A 20,265-nucleotide genomic window follows, 5' to 3' on the forward strand; every position below is an offset into this window, starting at 1 on the left:
CATACTCCAGGCCTGTGATCACCACCGCCTGCCTGGCACAGCGGTGGCCAAACAGGATATTGGGTTCTGCTTTATCAAGACTCAGACTTTGGAAAATTCTGCAACGGTTGTGGCCCCATTATCTTCCCACTCCCAGTTGGGGGCTGACACACACACTCCAGGGGCCCACAAGCACCTCCTGCATCTGGCTGTCCTGGGGGCCAGGGTGGGTCCTGCCACAGCCCGTCCTAACTGCCAGTTCACTGTGGATACCACACACCTTGGAGCCTGGGATGGGGCTGGTCCAGCGGGAGGTCAGGTAGGCTGGGCCTCTTCCTTATCCGGTCAGACAATCCAGTTTCCAACCTTGATCCTGGTACCAAACCAATACTTATTTTCTGCATCAACTTCACTTATTTTGAGTTTTCCTTCCAGGAAAAAGACCACTTGGGGAGAGGTCCTGCTGCAGTATACTGGGTGGTGGTGGGGTGGGGTGGGGTGGGGTGGGAGGTAGGTGGTTCCATGCAGTCTGCTGTGCTCCGTACTCCTGTTCTGTGGGTAAAGTTACTCTTTTTTTTTTTTTTTTGGTTTTTTTTTTTTTTTTTTTTCTCGGAGCTGGGGACCGAACCCAGGGCCTTGCGCTTCCTAGGCAAGCGCTCTACCACTGAGCTAAATCCCCAACCCCGTGAAGTTACTCTTTTGCAGCATCTCATGGGTTGAGTGATCTGTGGGTGCCCTTAGACAACTGGCTAATCCTACTTGGGACATGGGATCCTGGGAATATGAGAGGAGTGTGTGTGTGTGTGTGTGTGTGTGTGTGTGTGTGTGTGTGTGTGTGTGTGTGTGTAAAGGTGGGGGTGCATGCCAGCCCTTTAAGGGGCTAGTAGGACAAAGGTCAGACTGAGGGCCAGAATTGGGGTTAAGGTTTGGGTGAGGAAAGGGCAGGTTCTTTCTTTCTTTCTTTTTTTTTTTTTCCACGTGGAAAGGTTTAATGAAAGAAGAGTAGAAGAGGGGAGAAGCAAAGGAGGCTGGCCATGAGCACGTGGGGGAAGGGGGCAGAGGAATGGGGAGAGAAAGGACAGGGACAAAGAGGGCTTAAGAGAAGAGTAAGGGCAAAAGAGAGCGGGGGGGGGGGAGAAGAAAAAAGAAAAAAAGAGAGCAAGAGCAGGGCAGGCTCTTTCTTGAGACCGTCTCTCATCCAGGAGATGAGGCAGAATCCAGCGAGCTTCTGGGTCCACCCAGTCCCACTGGGAGCCTGAGGTGAGGGACAGGGATCTCCTGATGGTGGCTTGGGTACTCCTGGGCCAGTGAGTGCTGAGCAGTGACTCTTGGACCCCTGCAGGAACCAGGATCAGCCTTGTACCTGTGTTCATTGTAGGTTTGGTATTGACTCTAGCCTTGTTTCAGTCTGGCCTGTATCTCACAGCCAAGCTAGGCCAAGTCCCCTACTTTGGACCTAGCATATCTCCTCTAGTCCCCCACACTGGGAGCTCTCAGATGCTGTCCTTAGTTGGCTCAGAGCATATCCAGCAGACTCTGTGAGAAAGCAGTGGATGCTGTTTTCTGTAAATAAACTAAGCATTAACAGGATGTTTTGGGCTTGAGTGTGGCACTGTAATACAGTGTGCGTCTAGCATCTCTGAGGCTCTAGGTTTGACTTTAGCACCCTACCCCCCAAAACCCCCCCAACAATTCCTCCACATCAAACCAAACCAAACAGAAAGAACATGATCTTTATAGAAACTGAGTTTAGCCTCAGTGGGTGGAGTGGTCACTTAATGTGCGGGCTGCTGGGTATCTGATCCTACTGCCCTTATCCATCCATCCATCCATCCATCCATCCATCCATCCTCCCTCCCTCCCTCCCTCCATCCTCCCTTCCTCCCCTCTCCCTCCCTTCCTTCTTTCCTTCCATCTTTCTAATACACTATTTACCGTGTGTGCGTGTGTGTGCATGTGCGTGTGCGTGCGTGCGTGCGTGCATGCGTGTGTGTGTGTGTGTGTGTGTGTGCACCTGCAGAGGCTAGACAAAGGTTGGAACCTGAATACATTACAGACAGGTGTGGGCTGCCATGTGGATGCTGGAAAATAAACCTGAATTATCCGACAAAAGCAACAAGTGCTCCTTTTTAAGAAGCATTTATTTATTTTTATTTTATGTGTGATTACTTTGCCTGGATGTATGTGTGTGCACCATGCATGTGACTGGTCCTATGGAGGCAAGATTCTCTGGGACTGGAGCTATATATGGTTGTGGGTGCTAGGAATCAAACCCTGTTCCTCTGGAAGAGCAGCCAGAGCCTTTAACCACTGAGCCATCAACAAGTGCTCTAATGGCTGAACTGTTTCTCTAGCCTCTCGTCGTGACAGTGAGTGCCCTCTCACCCTTAGATTTCATTATCTTTATTTCTGTGTGTATTCGTGTGTAGGTTATGTGCATGTGAGTGCATGTGCCAGAGGAGTCTGAATTTTGGAACTGGAGTTCAAGTTACAAGTGTTGTTAAGCTGCTCAATGTGGGTGATGGGAATCAAACTCTGGTCCTTTGGAAGAACAGTAAGTGCTCTTAACCGCTGAGCCACCACTTCTGCCCTCTTAGCAGTTTCTTAAAACCCAACAGCCTTCACTCAGTGAGAAATTGAGGAACAGAGTGAAGCTTTCACTCAGGCTGACACAACTGGAACTTGTCCTATCTCTGGCTACATTCTCGAAGCTGGGCTTGGGCAGGTGAGGAGGGACTCAGGATGGACCCTAACACAGAGGAGTTGTGTAGCAGGGGCTCATGACCCTGTGTGGCTAGGAGCCTTGTGTCTGCTTGGCTGTCTGGCTATGCTTGTGTAACAATCTTCAGGGATGTGTGCATGTGCACACGTATGTGTGCCTTCCAGGATCTTCTAGGCTGCGTACGCCTGTGGCTAAAAGGTAGCTCCAGGGAGTGGCACTGCCCTTGCCTAGGTCAATGGCTCTATCCTGTTGAGGAGGGGCCACAGCAGGGCATCAGGGCCCACCTTCTGCAGCACACTTGATTGGTGGGAAATCACGGCTCAATAGTGTTTTTGTCCTTTGACTTGGGAGAGCAAATGCACTGAACAAACAGCTCTGACAGCTGAGATAGCTCTGACCGGGAGTTAAGTGTGTGAGCGCCATTGTTCCTGCAGCAATCACAGTGATAAGCTTCAGGTCCCGCTGGCGGGCCAGGAAAGCGGAACCTACAGCTGGACAAGTGTATGATTGTCCATTCTCACGTCCAGCTCAGACCCTTGCTCTCCACATCCATCAGTGTGCCCAAGCCCTGGACAGTAGCCTGCCAGGACCTAGATTTGGCTATGAAGTGGAGCCCAAGCCAGATCTAGTCCTAGAGCCCAGTGTCTGGAACAGTGGTTTTTGACTTTCTTAATGCCGAGACCCTTTAATACAGTTCCTCATGATGTGGTGACTTCCAACCGTAAAATTATTTTCATTGCTATTTCATAATTGCAATTTGTTACTGTTATGAATCGTAATGTAAATATCTATGTTTTCTGATGGTCTTAGGTGACCCCAGTGAAAGGGTTGTTTGACCCTAAGGGGTCGTGATCCACAGGTTGAGAACCACTGGTTTAGAGAGAGGTGGCTCAGAACCTTGCACAGCTAAAAGAAGGCCTTGGTGTAGGGTTTAACAGGTGCTTTGAGATGCTCTTCACTATGCTTGGGTCTTCACTCCTGTCATTAGCAAGAAGCCCCAAACCCTGGGTTTGCTCAGCCTCATTCATAAAGGTACAGGAGTGGACATATTGATCAGCCCATCTGGACCACCTGTCCCTGACTGCTGGGCCCACCTGGGTCAGGTGTGACATTCCCCAAGGGAGGGGCTGGTGTCTTCCCAGTTCCACTGCATTATCAATGAGAACTGGGGAGGGTTTGTGAAACATGTCCACCCCAGAAGTAGGGGTTCTCCCCTGTGGCTGAGCCATCCTTGGAGGGGGGCCTGACTGTGAGCCACAGGACTGACCATCCAGTGTGGATTCTCAGTGCAGGATGTAGCTTTGGATTTCCAAGGACTGGGTATATAGGATGGATCTGTCGGGCCTGATGTCTCTCTTTTTTTTTTTTTTTTTTTGGTTCTTTTTTTCGGAGCTGGGGACCGAACCCAGGGCCTTGTGCTTCCTAGGTAAGCGCTCTACCACTGAGCTAAATCCCCAGCCCCCTGATGTTTCTTGAAGGTTTGGGGTGGGCTCTGAAACTTTGGTGGTCAGAGAACTTCAGGGCAGGTTCATAGGTCCTTATGTTGTGGGGAGACAGTGACCCTGGACACAAGTTGTTGAGGGGTTTCAAGCTTTCGAGCCGGAGCCATGCCTGCCATAGCTGCTATGTCCTGTGTGTAGTAGGTGGAAGTCAGCCTTGGACTGACTGGGGGCAGGGGAACCTGGATTTCTCAGAAGGGCTGTTCTTCCCTCTCCTGCCCTCCAAGGTTCACTGGTGATCTACACCCACCCTAATTCTCATGAGTCCTGGCCTCCCAGTGGCCTTGGGAGTCCATAGAAGATGAAGCATTCATGGTCTACCTTCTCCAGGGCCCTGCAAGCCCTGGTGCAGGAACCTGCTGGCTGGTACTCCTACCTGGACCATGCTGTTCTGGGGCCCCACTGCTGGAACAGAATGTCCAAGATCATAACTCACTCCTGGCCTCTAGTCTCCTACTCTAGACAACTGTTGTTTCTCTGGCTCTTGAAGAATTTACTCTGAGCTCTGGAGTCAATTCTGATGAGGTAACAACGAAGTCAGCAAATCTCCTGCTATGGCCAGGGCTCCACAGCTAGAGGGGTAGGTGTGGCCTCCTCAGCCCCTTCAGCGACTGTTCCTCAGTTTCTACCTGGCAAAGTACCCGGACTCCACCACTTACATGATCAGGCTTTGGTTCATGGTCTGGGGTTTGGTTGTGGTCAGCCCCTTCCTCTGGACATGGGCCCTGGCCTCCAGCCTTGGCAGGGAACTGCGTGCCCGATGTAGGTCCTACCTGGGTGGTGAGGAACTGTGTTCTGAAATCGGTGGAGAGCTCATTATCGTGCTCCCCCTGCTGGGGGCCTTTAGTCCTTTTTGTTCATGGAAGTCCTGTATTTGTGCTTAATGGAGGGACCCCAGATAATTAGGGTGGCATCAGAAAGGGATGGTAGGTGGACCTGGATCCCAGGAAGCTGATAGGTCTTACCCTGGGATGAGGGTGCCTGTGGCTGCACATCCACCTCCTCCTTATCTTCTTCTTCCTTCTCTTCCTTATATTCCTCCTCTTTTTCCTCTTCTTCCTCCTTTTTTTCTTCCTCCTTTTTTCTTTTTTCCTCTTAAGATCTGGTCTGATGCAGCCCATGCTGGTGTTGACTTGCTATGCATCCAAGGATAACCTGAACCATTCTCCACCTCCTAGGGGCTGAGATTACTAGGGGGCCACCATATTTGATTTATGAGATGCCGAGGCTCAAATTCAAGGCTCTGTCCATGCTAGGTGAGGATTCTACCAACTGAGCTACACTTCCGGTCTGAGATACCCACCTTTTGACAGGAAGGCTTCTTGCTCAGCTGTCCCTTCAGTTAGGGGGCACACTACACCTGTGAGTCCTATGCTGGACTTCCTCATACCTTTCTTTCTTGCAGGAGGGTGGGGAGCCTTGGACCTGACTGACAGAAGCCCTTAATGGGTCTTTTTCCATTACCTGGATGCTTCAACAAGCCTTCCAGGGCAGTGATCCCTCAGTCTTGCTCACAATAGATAACCTAAAATCGCACAGGCACCCGGGGAGAGTTCAGAATCTGGAAGGATGAGCGGCATCCAACCCTGGCCAGTGTTAACATAATCCCAGCTTCCAGGCCACATGTAAAGGTGCCCTCAGCCTGGCAAGCAGGAAGCAGTTTGGGATTGCCAGAAAGCCCTGGCCAAGCTGCCCTGCCCCCACTTTAGTGCAGATCCAGCGGATGTTGAGTGAAACACAGATAGGGGATTGGCAAGGACACAAGGCTTGGCCCCTGGGCTGTCCCAAGTGGCACTGTGGATTAATACCTGTCAGGCTTTGGGTTCCTGGGCTACCTTCTGCCATGCGAGCACCTGTGGCATACGTGACTCAGTGCAGATGTCCCCGCTGCTGGGAGCTGCAGAGGGGGCTTTCAGAAGTGCAGGAGGGTCTTAGACTGTGAGTGGGTGACTTTGGAAGCTAGAGATCAGGTGTTGAGCTGGAAGCTACGAGGGCACTACTCTTCAGATATCTTTGGTCTCTGTCACAGATAATGTTAGGGATCCAGCAGGGCCCCAGAAACCTAAGTCAGATGCATTTCAGAGCAGAACAACAGTAGCCCAGAGTTACACCATCTGAGGCAGAGCCATGACTGTGGAGGCCAGGCCTGGCCAGGAGCTGATATTCAAGGGTGTCCTGGACCTAGAGTCAACTGGGAGAAATGGGTGAAGTGAGCCTGAGGGCTGACAGTGGTGAAGGGGCTTCAAACTAGTCATGGGAATAAAGGGGGCAGTGTGTGCTTACATGGGGTCTAGGTAAGGTGTCTCGGTGGAGTTTGAGAACAATATGTTGGCTCTGTTAATAGCATGGTAAACAGACACGCACAGAGGCCGTAGCACAGAGGCCACAGCCTGAGGCTGCAGATCCTGCAGGGAATTTCTGGAAAGTTGTGGCCTCTCTCCTGAGAAGCATGGCTACCACAGACCAGTGCAATCCTCAGGAACTTAAGGAGCATCCCAGGCAGTGGGAAGGGGAAGGTGGGTGTGGCATAGGCAGGCAGCAGTCAAGAGGGGAGCTCTGGGCCCAGAAGGGCTGTAGACATTGGCGGTAGTCGGTTGTAGCCTGATGTAGGCTGAGTCACGGAGAGACTCTATGGGAACAGGTGGAATTCTGGGGTCCTGGGGAAACAGGGCCTTTAGCCTCTCCTGCCCAGTGTCAGATTGAGCAAGGCTGAGACTGGCCTTAGAAATGAAATGCTTAGGCCTGGGAATCCAGCGCAGTGGCACAGTGTCAGCCCAGTATGCGTGAGCCCATGGGTTCCGTTCTCAGTACCAAGGAAGAGAAGAAATGTGATGTCCAGGGGCAGCAAAATGGTTCAGTAGGTAAAATGCTCATGGGATCCTGACAACTGAGTCTGAACTCTGGCAGGCATGGTGGAAGGAAGGCACAGACTCCCAAAAGACGTATTCTGACCTCCCCATGAACGCTATGGCTCGCCTGCCTTACAGTGAATAATAATTAAAAATGTAACTATAAAACCACGAAAAGAGAATAAACGTAATGTCCATGTTCCTGTGTCCCAGGTCACCTTGAGAGCCTGGTGTATGCTCTCCTCCTTTGTTGATTTCTTGGCCTGTCTCCAGCTTGAGTTAACCTTAAGTGGGCTGTTGGGAGCGTGTGGGAAGAGTCTCAGGTGCTTACTCCTTGCCATGATTGAGTTTGCCATGGCCGTGTCGCTGGTGTCTTTGGACTGAGTCCCACTGGGGACATGAGAGACTCCTAGGCTCTTCACAACTTCCTAGTCAGCGATGCCATGTGATAGACCACAATGCCCACTACGTGTGGTGCTGTGGAAGGGCAGTCTATAGTGCCCACTGTGTGCAGAGTTACAGCATGGCAGTCCACAGTCCCACTGTGTGCAGTGCTATGTACTTTCAGTGGGCTTCCCCGGCCTCTGTTTTTTTTTTTTTTTTTTTTTGTCAATTATTTTCTGAATCTATTTCTTCAATGAAGTGCTTCAAATCCCTAGTCCATCTTTGGATTGGGTTATTTAACTGTGGTTCACTTAGAAGTTCTTTAGGTGCATGCACATATGCTTATGTGTGTGTGTGTGTGCATGTGTGTGTGCATGTGTGTATATGTGTGTGTGTATGTGAGTGTGTGTGTATGTATGTGTGTGGTATGTGTGTGTGAGTGTGTGCATGTGTGTGTACATGTGTGTATGTGTGTGTATGTGAGTGTGTATGTGTGTGTATGTGCGTGTATGTGTGCATGTGTGTGTACATGTGTGTATGTGTGTATGTGTGTGTGCATGTGTGTGTATGTGAGTGTGTATGTGTGTGTATGTGCGTGTATGTGTGCTTGTGTGTGTATGTGTGTGCGTGCGTGTGCGTGTGTGTGTGTGCATGTGTGTATATGTGTGTGTGTATGTGAGTGTGTGTGTATGTATGTGTGTGGTATGTGTGTGTGAGTGTGTGCATGTGTGTGTACATGTGTGTATGTGTGTATGTGTGTGTGCATGTGTGTGTATGTGAGTGTGTATGTGTGTGTATGTGCGTGTATGTGTGCTTGTGTGTGTATGTGTGTGTGTGCGTGTGCGTGTGCGTGTGCGTGTGTGTGTGCATGTGTGTATATGTGTGTGTGTATGTGAGTGTGTGTGTATGTATGTGTGTGGTATGTGTGTGTGAGTGTGTGCATGTGTGTGCATGTGTGTGTATGTGAGTGTGTATGTGTGTGTATGTGCGTGTATGTGTGCTTGTGTGTGTATGTGTGCGTGTGCGTGTGCGTGTGTGCACATGCACATTGAACTCAAGCCTCATGCGTGCAAGGCAATCACTGTACCTCCTGAGCTTTCAACTCAGTCCTTCCAGTCCTGTTAGCTGCAAGCTTATTGGGGTTGCAGCCTCTCTTTTTTACGATACTCACATCTTTCACAGAGCAGTTGCTCTTCAGCTTGGCAGAGTCTGACTTACCAGTGTTTCTTGAATACTGGGGCTAAGAGCTCCCCGGAGGCCACACGTCTTTGGCCGTCATGTCATTATTACGTAGACTTCTTTGCTCATGGTAACACCATTGCTTGCAAATCTGTTTTGCCTGATGTTAATATTGGCTTTTTTTTTTTTTTTTTTGGTTCTTTTTTTCGGAGCTGGGCATCGAACCCAGGGCCTTGCGCTTCCTAGGCAAGCGCTCTACCACTGAGCTAAATCCCCAACCCCTAATATTGGCTCTTATAGCAGAAAGAGGATCAGTCTAACTTTTCTGTTAGAGCAGTGGATTTGAGGCAGCATCTCAAGTAGCCCAAGTAGGGCAGGATATCCCAGGCTGAGTATGGAATAGCCTTGGACTCTGACCGTCATCAGCGTGACAGATCCTCTTCTATCCTTTAATTAGGATTTATCTATGATTTATTTTTTTTTGAGGTGCCCTGGCTACACAGCCTAGTCTGGCCTTGAACTTACCATCCTCCTGTCTCAGACTCCATAGTACCGAGGTTCCAGATGCACACCACCACTTGGGCTGCCATAGTGAGTTTAGATGCCCTATAGCATAATTTTACCTTTTGATCTGATCCTTTTTAGTTTTTATTTTAATAATAAACCCTGGACTGAAACCAATAAAATACAAACATCAACAATGAATTTCAAATTATGAAGAATCAAAGAAATAAAAATTTGGTTCTTTGGCAAAATCATTATGATCGGCCAAGCCTATTCAAACTAACTAAAAGGCAGAGGGAGAAGACCCAAATGAACAAAATCAGAAATGAAAAAGGAGACATAACAAACAGTCATGAGGAAATCCAAAGAAACACAAAGCCACACTCTAAAAACCCGTACTCTATAAATTGAAAAATATAAAAAAGGAAATGAAATTTTTTCTTGATAGGTGCCACTTACTAAGATTAAATCATGAATTTTTTCATGTTTTTAAAAAAAATTACTTTAATCTTTTTTACAGTCCAGTCATTATCCCCCTCCTGTTCTGCCCTCCAACAGTTCCTCATCCCACCCCCTCCCCCATCTCCAAGAGGATGTCCCCACCCCCACCCTTCCAGGCTTCCGCACTCCCTGGGGCCTCAAGTCTCTCCAGGGTTAGGTGTAACTTCTTTGACTGAGTCCAGATGGTGCAGCCCTCTGCTGTACCTATGCCGGGGGGCCTCATATCAGCTGGTGTAGGCTGCCTGGTTGGTGGTTCAGTGTCTGAGAGATCTCGGGGGTCAGGTTAGTTGAGACTGCTGATATTCCTATGGAGTTGCCCTCCTTCTCAACTTCTTCCAGCCTTTCCCTACTGCAATCACAGGGGTCCCTGGCTTCAGTCCATTGGTCGGGTGTAAGTATCTGCATCTGTCTTGGTCAGCTGCTTGTTGGGCTTCTTGGAGGGCAGCCATGCTAGGCTCCTGTCTGTAAGCACATGGTAGCATCTTCACTAATCCCACATCCAACAGAGGGCTAATGTAATATCCAAAATATATAAAGAACTCGAGAAGCTAACCTCCAAAAACAACAACAACAACAACAACAACAACAACACTACCAGACAACCCAATCAAAAAAATGGAGTACAGAACTAAACAGAGAATTCACAATAGAGGAATCTCGAATGACTGAGAAGCACTTAAAGAAACGTCAAAGTCTTAAGTGATCAGGGACAGCCTGGTCTTTCTCTTCTCCTTTCCTCCGCCATTGTGCGCACTATGCCTGGTTCGACTTCTTGCCATGTCTTCTCACAAGACTCTCAGAATCAAGCAATTCCTGCCCAAGAAACAAAAGCAAAATCGTCCTATTCCTCAGTGGATTCGGATGAAAGCTGGGAACACAATCGGATACAACTCTAAGAGGAGACATGGAGGAGAAGGAAGCTGGGTCTGTAAGGATTCATACAATGGCAAGACTGAGGGTTTATACTCATTGTGGTCGTCCATCAGTCCTACCAGATGGATTTCAACATTTTTAACCCGGAGGCTTGCTCGTGTCTAAATTAGGGTGTTTGTCCAGTAATAAGATTAAGAGGGGTTGGGGATTTAGCTCAGTGGTAGAGCGCTTGCCTAGCAAACGCAATGCCCTGGGTTCGGTCCCCAGCTCCGAAAAAAAGAAAAAGAAAAAAAAAAAAAGATTAAGAACCTTCCAAAAAAAAAAAAAAAAGTGGTCAGGGAAATGCAAATCAAAATGACCCTGAGATTCTACCTTATATCAGTCGGAATGGCTAAGATCAAAAACTCAGGTGACAGCACATGCTGGCGAGGATGTGGAGAAAGAGGAACACTCCTCCTTTGCTGGTGGGATTGCATACTGGTACAACCACTCTGGAAATCAGTCTGGAGGTTCCACAGAAAATTGGAAATAGATCTACCTGAAGATCCAGCTATACCACTCCTGGGCATACACCCAGAAAAATGCTCCACCATGCCCACTATGTTCATAGGGGCCTTGTTTGTGATAGCCAGAAGCTGGAAACAACCCAGATGTCCCACAACGGAAGAATGGATACAGAGAATGTGGTTCATTTACACAGCTATTAAGAACGAGAACAGCACGAGTTTTGTAGGCAAATGGATGGAACTAGAAAATATCCTGAGTGAGGTAACTCAGACCTAAAAGGACATGCGTATTATATACTCACTAATAAGTGGATATTAGCCAAAAAAATACAGACTACCGAGGAGACAATCCACAGAACTCAAGAAGGTTAACAAGCAGAAGGGCCCAAGTGAGGATGCTTCAATCCCCCTTGGGAGGGAGAGGAAAGCAATGGGGGCGGGGGCGATGGATCAGGGTGGGAGAAGGGAGAGGAAGGGGAAAAGGAGAACAAGACCAGATATTGGGGGGAGGAAACAGGAGTGAAGCCCTGAGGGCCAGCAAAATGAATGGAAACAGGCAACCTTGGGATGTGGGAGATGGTGTATCCCTCTAGAATGTACCAGAGACCTGGGAGGAGAGAGACTCTCAGGACTCGAAGGGAGGAACCTTAGATGAAATACCCGGGGGTTGGGGATTTAGCTCAGTGGTAGAGCACTTGCCTAACAAGCGCAAGGCCCTGGGTTCAGGGGAGAGGGAACTTGTAGAGCCCACCTCCAGTAGAAAGACAAGATATCAAATGGAGGGATGGGGTTGCCATTCCACAGTCAAAAACTCTGACCCAGAATTGTTCCTGTCTAAAAGAATTGCAGGGACAAAAATGGAGAAGAGACTGAGGGAAAGGAGGTCTAGTGACATGCCTCAAGGGGAGGCTCCTAGTCCTGGCGCTATTATTGATTATTACTGATGCAGTGGTGAGCTTACAGATCCGGTCGACTTTTTTTTTTAAAACTTGTGTGTTATTGGTGTGACTAGGGCAAGTCTGCCACCTGCTGTTGATTTTCTGTCCCTTCTATACTTCCTCCCCTGTAGTACTGAGCAAAAGTGAAGTGAGGACTGCAGTACAAGCAAGAACCCCTTTCTCTCTTCTGCCTTCTTGTGTAACATTCATTTCTTTCTTTCCCCTCATTTGTACATTCGTTAGTGTTTTGTCTGCATGGATGTCTGTGTGAGAGTGTTGGATCCTGGAGTTACAGACAGCTTTGAGCTGCCATGTGGGTGATGGGAATTGAACCTGAGTCCTCTGGAAGAGCAGTCAGTGCTCTTAGCTGCTGACCTCTGTGTAACTCTGGCTGTCCTGAAACTTCTCTGTAGACCTCAAACTCAAAGGTCTGCCTGTCCCTGCCTCCTGAGGGCTGGGATTAAAGGTGGGCACATTGCTGCCTGGGCTTACTTGCTGGGTTTTGTTGCTGTTTGTTTGTTTCCAAGAGTGACTGTCTCTAGCTGTGTAGACTAGGCTGGCCTCAAACTCACATATATCCTTCTGCCTCTGCCTCCCAGAGTGGTGGGATTAAAGGTGTGTGCCACCACTGCTTGTTTTTTTTTTTTTTCAAGGTGGTGTGTCGTGTAGCTCGTGCTTGCTGTAGAGCAAGCCGAGACTTCTACAGAGCTAACCCTCTGGGCTCCATCTCCTAAGTGCTGCAATTACGGGTGCGTCACATCAGACTTCTCGATTTTGTTATTATTATCGAAGTTTAGTCTCTGGACTCTAAGAGTCCTACACATGTCTCACACCACAGTCTACTTCCAGAGACACCTGAACATCGCACAACAGACTATCAGCTCTGATGGGCTGTGGTTCCTCCCTTCCCTTCCGCATTTTCCCCATAGCTGTTTCTGATCTGATTTTTTTTTTTTTTTTTTTTTTTGGTTCTTTTTTTCGGAGCTGGGGACCGAACCCAGGGCCTTGCGCTTCCTAGGCAAGCGCTCTACCACTGAGCTAAATCCCCAACCCTCTGATCTGATATTAATTAAGACTCGAAATTATTAGGCTATTCTGCTGTTGCCTGTCTAATCATTAATCTTTCCAAGCTGAAGAGGTAGCTCAGAAGTCAGAGTGCTTGGCTTGCCTGGCACTCGAGAAACACCCTGGGCCTGATCCCTAATACTGCAAAAGTAAATTTGAAAGACAATTAAGATAGAAAAGTGGGGGTTGGGGATTTAGCTCAGTGGTAGAGCGCTTGCCTAGCAAGCGCAAGGCCCTGGGTTCGGTCCCCAGCTCTGGAAAAAAAAAAGATAGAAGAGTGACAGGGCTGGAGAGATGACTCAGAGGTTAAGAGCACTGGCTGCTTTTGCAGAGGTCCTGAGTTCAATTCCCAGCACCCACATGGCAGCTCACAACCATCCGTAACTCTAGTTCCAGGGGATCCAGTGCCCACCTATGACCTCTAAGGGTGTTATGCATGGACATGGTACATGTACACACATGTAGGTGAAACACTCATGTGAAAAACAAACCTTAAAGACAGGGTCTTGAGAGATGGCTCAGTGATTAAGAGCATAGACTGCTTTTTTTTTTTTTTTAAAAGACATATCTATTTATTTTATGTATATGTATGAGTACACTGTAAATTCAGACACACCAGAAGAGGGCATCAGATCCCATTACAGATGGTTGTGAGCCACCATGTGGTTGCTGGGAATTGAACTCAGGACCTCTGGAAGAGCAGTCAGTGCTCTTAACCACTGAGCCATCTCTCCAGCCCCCACAGTGCTCTTGCAGAGGACCTGAGTTCATTTCCTAGCACCAACATCAGGGGCCTCACGACTGCTTGTGCTGACACCAGGAGATCCAACACCTTCTTTTGACTTCTGCAGTATCTGAACTCAGGATCATAACACACACACACACACACACACACACACACACACACACACACACACACAATTAAAAAAAAAAAAACAGGCCAGATGTGGTGGTGCACACCTTAAATTCCAGCACTTGGGAGGCAGAGGTAGGCGGATCTCTAGGAGTTCGAGACCAGACTGGTCTACATAGCCAGTTCTAGGCTGGCCAAGACTACAAAGTGAGCCCCTGTCTTACAAAACCAAAAATAAATAAATAAATAAAATCTTTAAAAAATTTAAAAAGAGACAAATAACAAGGCCAGGGAGGCACCTAACGCAATTGAAGCTCTAGACAGAAAGGAGTAAGGATGGGACTTTTTGCATATTTTCACTTGGGACCTTCTTTAGGTGCTCCTGGTCCTTGTGAGGGAAGCTGCACATCTGGTTTCCAGAGGATGGGCAGCGAGGTGCACCTCTAAGGAGTTATGAATGAGGGGAACTGTGATGGTCAGGTTTTTGCTTTATAACTTGACACAGGTTAGGGTCACCTGGGAAGAGGAAACCTTAACAGAGAAAGTGCTGCCATCAGATCAGTCTGAAAAGGGCATTTTCTTGATTGATGATTGATGTGAGAGTCCAGCCCACTGTGGGTGGGGCCACCACTGGGTATAAGAAGCAAGCTGAGCACATCAAGGAGAGCAGGCCTTGTTCTGGCTCAGTTTGTGCACATCTTTTTTTTTTTTTTTTTTTTTGGAGCTGGGGACCGAACCCAGGGCCTTGCGCTTGCTAGCTCTACCACTGAGCTAAATTCCCAACCCCTGTTCTGGCTCAGTTTGATGATGACAATGTAACCTTAAGGCCAAGCTCAGCTGGCTTTGGTCACTGTGTTTATCACAGCAGGAGAAAGCAAACTAGAATGTGGTCAGTGCCTGGGGGGCTTGTTGTGCTTGCTCCTACTGCAAGAAGACCTCAGAGTGGGCAGCAGGGACAGTGGCAGTCATTCTCATGTTTATGAGAACATGTACTAACATACTCAGGCACCTTAGTTACACGTACATTCACACACACACGCGCGCGCGCGCGCACACACACACACACACACACACACAGAGAAAGAGAGAGAGGCTTCTCTCCTCTCTCCTAGTGTGCACACACACACCCATGCACATGCATACACACACATATATTTTCTCTGGTTATCTAGTTATGTTGTGGTTTAAATAGGAAGGGTCACCCCACAAGGCTCATGGAGCTATTTGAAAGGTGCTGGAAACTCAAAATAGGGCATAGCTGGAGGGTGGCCGACTGTCTTAGTCAGAGTTTTATTGCCATGAACAGACACCGTGACCAAGGCAACTCTTATAAGGACATTTAATTGGGGCTGACTTGCAGGTTCAGTGGTCAGTCCATTTTCATCAAGGCAGGAACATGGCAGCATCCGGGCAGGCATGGTGCAGGAGGAGCTGAGAGTTCTACATCTTCATCTGGAGGCTGCTAGCAGAATACTGTCTCCCAGGCAGCTAGGGTGAGGGTCTTAAAGCCCATGCCCACAGTGACACAGCTACTCCAACAGGGCCACACCTTCTAATAGTGCTACTCCCAGGGCCGAGCATATACAAACTGTCACACTGGCTTTGAAGGTTACATCTGCTTTCTGGTTCTGTATTTTCTCTCTGTTTCTCAGTTTCCATGAGTATTAGAACTTGGTCCACCAACTGCTGCTGCCACCATGATGTGGGACAAGCGACTGGCCTGAGCCCTCTGAGGCCACGAACCAAGACAAATCCTTCTTTCTGTAAATCGTTCATCTCAGGTACTGCGTCACAGTGGTAGGAAAACTAATCCAAGGTATAATGTGTTTAAACTGGATAGCAAGCTCTGTGAATTTACATATGCCCACACACACCTGTGTCCCCCTTGCCTGTTCAGCTATGCCCAGTCAGCTCCCACAGCTCAGATTTCTAAAATCCTAAACTAGTTCGGCCTGTTCTAGAATGTGCCATAATGGAGCCTGGTGTGTTCAGAGGTGACTGAGACTCATAAGACAGAACTTCTCCCTAAGTCAGCTTAGGCCCAGCCCTCCTCTGGGACGTAGTGTGGACACCAGGTGCCACCTGTTGGCAGCTGTCGGCATCTTGATATGATGTTCTCTGGAATCTTCCACAGTTCATGCATCATTAGCCTCAGGTTTGACTAGGCCTGGCGTGGGTGGGGTAAGGAAACCGTGGATTCAGATAGGAAAACCTGAATTAGACAAGGAAGAAAGAGAGGAGGGAGTTTGTCAAGCTCTGGTGACCAGAGCCTGTCTTTGCCTGCCTTCCTAGTGCTAGGCAGGACTATCTCCAGGGCCTTCTGGAGGCTCCATTGGGGAGAAGAGTCCAGCCAACCTGACCCAGGTCAGTCTCTCCAATGGTCTCTATTGGTCAATTCCAGAAAAGGCCATGCATGCCCTAGACTGTTGACTCAGGAAGCCCAGCAGGAAGCTGGCGTGTGGTCCCTCCCTTCTCAGCTTTAGGTCTAGCCCCACACCCTGAGGACTGAAGGTAGGGACAAGCTTTCTTTAGCATCTTTGGGAGCTCACAAGAAGACATCATGCTGGTTGCTACCCACACCCCAACACAGTCTCCACCCAAGTCTGTTTGTTCCCTCCTGTCTTATCTTCCGGCTCAGACCTGATCACAACCCTTGTGGTAGTGTTCAAGCTACCAACTGTGCCCACAGGTCTCCCATTGATTAACCATTTGACCCCCTCCACCAGGGGTATGAAAACCCTGTTGTCATCCTGCTGGGCCCTCAGGCCTATGGCAGGGACATCAAGGTTTCTGAGAGGCTGGGGTGCTGGCCTGGTATGCAGATTTCAGGCACCCCATTCATGGCTGGGGTTTCAGGGCTCTGCACACTTTTCAAACACTAAGGTGTATCTAGGGGTGTCAGAGTGGCAGGTTAATCCTGCCCTCACCCCAGACCATCACTCCAGGCAAGCCCTCTGGAGCCAGGTGATTACAGCAGGCAGAGGGTGAGGGATCCTTGAAGAGCCACTGGGGCCCTGGGGCCCTAAGCCACCAGCAGTGTCTGCTTCCCTCCCTGCTCGGTGGCAGAGGCCGCTGGGTAGTGGTGGTCGTGAAAACCATGCATCCTTCCTGCAGCTGACACCGGGCATGGAGGAAGTGGCTTCCCCAGGTCCCTTACCTGGGCAGAGAGATGGCTCTGAAGTGATGTCTACAGTGCTTTCACTTTCTATTGAATCTACCTGCAGGGCCAGAAGAGGCTACCTAGACGTCCAGTACCTGCTCTGATTGCTTTCAAGGTAGCTGGTCTCCACTGGTGACCCTGTAGGCCCCCCAGTGAAGGGAGTGGACAGTTGGGTGCAGCCAGTGACACTCGTCCAGGGAAAAGGACTGAAGGCCCTTCAGGGTTGGGAGGTAACAGGCAGATTGTTTGAAAGTAGTATGGGACAGCCCTGCGGGTGTAGAAATGGATGTCCAATTCCTCAGCTCTCAGTTTGTGTCATTCAGTGCCCTGTCCTGCAGGGTCAGGCTCCAGCATCTCCCCAGACCCTTGAGCCCAAGGCCTTACTCTCACAGATCAGCCTAACTCTGCCTTGAAAACACATCCTACAGCCCAGAGATGATGGCTCACATCTTTAATCAGCAGAAGCAGGTGGATCTCTATGAGATTGAGGCCAACACGGTCTAAAGAGCAAGTTCCACGGTAGCCAAAGCTGCACAGAGAAACCCCTTCTCAAAACAAAACAAAGCCAACAAAACCCAACAAAGAAAACCAAAAACCACCCCCCCAAACCAAAAAAGCCCCTAAAAGAAAACACATCCTACATAAACTTCTTGACCACAAATACTCCGGTTCTCAAGTCTCCCCTGTCCCCAAGCCCTGACCCTTGACCATATTTTTACTTCCATGTTTAAAGTTCCCTGCAAGCCAGTTGTGGTAGAGCACGCCTTTAATTCCAGCACTCAGGAGGCAGAGGCAGGTGGGCCAGTCTGATCTTCATACCCAGTCCCAGGACAGTCAGAATTACATAATAGAGAGATCCCGTCTCAAAATACAAATAACAAACAAACAAAGTCCCCTGGCAATCCCCAAACTCATCCTCCTGCATCTGCATCCTTTCTCTCTCTCCTACTGGAGAGAGGAGAGCATACTACACCCTCAGGGCAGATGGACAGCCACATACTCAGTGTGTCCAGTTCTGTTCCACCACTATAATCATTGCCCTGTCCAGCGAGCCCAGAACGGGAAGGACATGTGTTAGGGCTTTATTTAACTCTCTTTTCTGTCACCGCAGCTCTTAGGTCTGCTGGGAGTCACATTCCCTTTCCTGCCAATCCTCCTGACTCCCAATCTTGGTGCCTCCTGCCTTACGGTTCCTGGAAGATGCCGGCAGGAGGAAGGGTGGTGATGCTGGACCTGTGCCTGCAACAGGACCTGGCCATAAACCTGGGTGGGGTGAAGCCCTGGCGTGGATAGCTGACCCTCCTGGTGGACTTTCCTCCCAGCCTAGCCTGCAGCTGTTGGCCTTGTTTGTTCCTTGAAAGAGTTGCCTGCCAGCCCTCAAGCTTCTTCAGAAGCCTGGGGGTGGGGGTGCGCCTGCTTCTCTCCTCTACACGTGGGTCCCAGCCTGGAGAGGCTGCCGGGACATAGAAAGGCAGTCCTCTAAGGTGGGACCAGAGGTCAGGAGCTTGTCTTGGGCCGTGTTTCTCCTGTGTCTGCCTTCTTGGATGAAATACAGGATGATCACCGGGGCCACTCTTGCTCCCAGTTTTGAAAGAGGGCCAGAGTGGGAATTACAATACTTTTTCCCGGCTCTCCCCTGGCTGCAACTGGGCTGAGTGTCCACCTAAGGACAGACATTCACCCAGTGAATTGTCCTGATTATCTTCCCGAGTGACATGCTGTTCCACAACTCTCTCTGGGGTCCTTCTGCCTTCAGGGGAGGACTTGAGCACCAAAGTCTTTTCAAAGTAGGATGAGAAACCACTGGCCTGATTCCTGTGTCCCCACCACAAGGCAGATCCCTTGACCTCCCATGGTCATAGGGACAGAACACAGGAAGGTGGCATGTCTTGGTGTCTCCACAAATATCACGGAGCGTTTTGTTCTCCTTTGGGCTCTGGAGTGTGAGCACCAGTGCAGTGACCTGGGGTTCATGGGACTGGGTTGGGATGGAAGAGACTCTTGCTGTAGTGGACAGATTGTGCATATCCAGCTCCTTGGAAGAAGGTCTTTCTCACAGTGAGGACAGCTGATGGCCCTAGTGGTATGATTAATAGATGCTTCCTAGAGAAAACATGAATTCCGCACCATGATGCCTTCCCAGCCTGAAGACTTTCTGAGGGGAGAATGATGATGTTGGTGACTGTCAGCACGCCGCGTGCAGGCCGTGTTAGTATGTGGGACCTCTCCGAGGTGAGATCGGCTCATGGGGTTCCTCGATGACCTAAGAGGTGTTCAAGGGTCCTTCCCACTGCGGACTTGGGCGAAGTGCACTTCCTCTCACCCTTCCCACAAGGCCTTGTGTCCTGGTAGATGGCATACACACTGAGAAAGGACCCCGCTGCCTGGGGTGGAAGCCCGGCCTTAGAAACACAAAACCCCCAAACAAAACAAGGGCACTATTACTCTCAGCTCCTCAGCAGTCTTGTCTTGGAAAATAAAATTATTACTTCTTTCATGAGAGTGTTTTATGTGTGTCGGTGCAGAATGTACTCACTATTCATTGAAGTGAATGATACATTCTGCAATTTTCTGTTTAAATGTAAAATAGGGAAAAATATTAAGGTCTTACCCGTGTACTCCAGGGTCCTGAGGTCGAGGAGATTGTATGCTGCAGTGTCCTACTCTATCTTAGGGACAGTAAGGCCACTGACTCCATTACAGTGTCCATGTGACAGAACTGCCCCTCTTCCGCGTGCTCCCTCTGTGGATCTCAGTTGATGGCTGGCCACTTTGCATTTTATGTATTTATTTATTAATTATTTAAAATGGCTTTTCTTTCTTCTGAATTTTTGATTTTGGAGGCTGGAGAGAAGGTTCAGTGGTTAAGAGCATATACTGCCCTTACAGAGGACCCAAGTTTAGTTCCCAGCGCTCACACTGGCTGGATCACATACATAACACCTTCTAGCTCTAGGGGATCTGGTGCCCTCTTCTGGCCTCTGCAGGTACGCACACATGTATGTAGAGCCACACTCAGACATACACAGAAATAAGATACCTAACTACTAAAATGTCAGTTTTTTGTCACTTGTGGTGACTTACACCAGTAGTTCTAGCAGCGAAACGAGGTGTGAGGACTGTGGCAAGAGGCCACAGGGATACATGGTTTGACCCTGTCTCAAAGTTTGTTTTGCTCATCATGGTGAAGGGCACACCTTGGTGACATGAAGCGTACTCACCAGCTGCTTTCAGAACATTCTGCCTTCTCAGG

General features: G+C 49.1%; 1 long non-coding RNA gene and 1 pseudogene across 1 annotated transcript; both read left to right on the forward strand.

Annotated features, from left to right (window-relative positions):
• Window positions 1-195: 195 nt before the first annotated feature.
• Window positions 196-19,509, forward strand: LOC147997005 (uncharacterized). The gene is made up of 3 exons (XR_015652723.1): window positions 196-298; window positions 15,505-15,633; window positions 18,124-19,509. It is a non-coding gene; the product is annotated as an uncharacterized LOC147997005 (long non-coding RNA).
• Window positions 10,318-10,624, forward strand: LOC147997006 (large ribosomal subunit protein eL39-like; annotated as a pseudogene).
• Window positions 19,510-20,265: the final 756 nt, after the last annotated feature.

Source organism: Rattus norvegicus, chromosome 1 (assembly GCF_021556685.1).
Source record: "Rattus norvegicus strain SHRSP/BbbUtx chromosome 1, alternate assembly SHRSP_T2T, whole genome shotgun sequence".
Lineage (NCBI taxonomy): Eukaryota > Metazoa > Chordata > Mammalia > Rodentia > Muridae > Rattus > Rattus norvegicus.